This window comes from Penaeus monodon, chromosome 23 (genome assembly GCF_015228065.2).
Source record: "Penaeus monodon isolate SGIC_2016 chromosome 23, NSTDA_Pmon_1, whole genome shotgun sequence".
Classification (NCBI taxonomy): domain Eukaryota; kingdom Metazoa; phylum Arthropoda; class Malacostraca; order Decapoda; family Penaeidae; genus Penaeus; species Penaeus monodon.
In genome coordinates this window covers 2,425,702-2,425,932 of record NC_051408.1, presented here as the reverse complement: position 1 = coordinate 2,425,932, position 231 = coordinate 2,425,702, and the positions used below count along the sequence as shown (strand labels likewise).

Genomic DNA, 231 nt, shown 5'->3' with positions numbered 1-231 from the left:
TCGCCACTACCTCAAGAAAATCCTTTGAAGGAGTTTACTTTCACTTTAGCGTCTTGCGGATTCCTTCTCCTGGCTCGGGACTGCCTCGCCGACTTGTCAGGAACATGTTTCGCGCCGACGGGGGGGGGGGGTCTGGGGGGCATGGGGGAGGGAGGGTGGTGAGCTCTTATAGCGCCGAGAATTAAACTCTGCTAAGTGATTTTTTTCTATATCGCTCTCAATTCGCACATT

General features: G+C 52.8%; 1 protein-coding gene across 1 annotated transcript in view; it reads right to left on the bottom strand.

Moving 5' to 3' along the window:
• Positions 1–231, bottom strand: part of LOC119587716 (corticotropin-releasing factor receptor 1-like) — a gene marked incomplete in the record, with an annotated part of 126,234 nt that overhangs the window by 81,782 nt on the left and 44,221 nt on the right.